Source organism: Arachis ipaensis, chromosome B04 (assembly GCF_000816755.2).
Source record: "Arachis ipaensis cultivar K30076 chromosome B04, Araip1.1, whole genome shotgun sequence".
Taxonomy (NCBI): Eukaryota; Viridiplantae; Streptophyta; class Magnoliopsida; order Fabales; family Fabaceae; genus Arachis; species Arachis ipaensis.
The window spans coordinates 68,899,185-68,899,717 of record NC_029788.2 but is presented as its reverse complement, the minus strand read 5'-3'; positions in this window follow the sequence as shown (position 1 = coordinate 68,899,717).

Here is a 533-nt window from a genome sequence, read left to right as displayed (position 1 = left end):
TATTTATTAAATATATATAATTTTTTATTTATTTTTATTATGTATTTTATATTTTAACATATATTTTATATTAATGATTGATTTTAGTACCCACCGGTGAATAATTACGCTAAAAGAAACTCGGTGGAGTTGATGTTACGAGCTTGCATCCGTCTCTTGACCAAGGAACGTACTTAATCCTCAGTTTTCAATTAAACCATAATAATGTTGGATGCAACCATACTATCCACGACACAAGTACACAACCATAGTCCATAGCAGTGCGAAAAAAATAAAAAACATAGTATACTGCATGCAGGGTCCTCAACATCATCATTATTATTTGTATCAGCATGCATAATATAATTATATCTTTCTTTCTACCGTGGTTGCTTGAAACATAATCTTAACTACCGGCTCAGCCAAACCCTTGGGTGATGAATGAGTTCTGATATCGTCAAGCCAGACAGAGAAGAAGCTTCCTTAATCAATCACAATTGAAAGGAAGATGACTAATTATAACATCTACAGTGTATATAAAAAATTAGCTACTA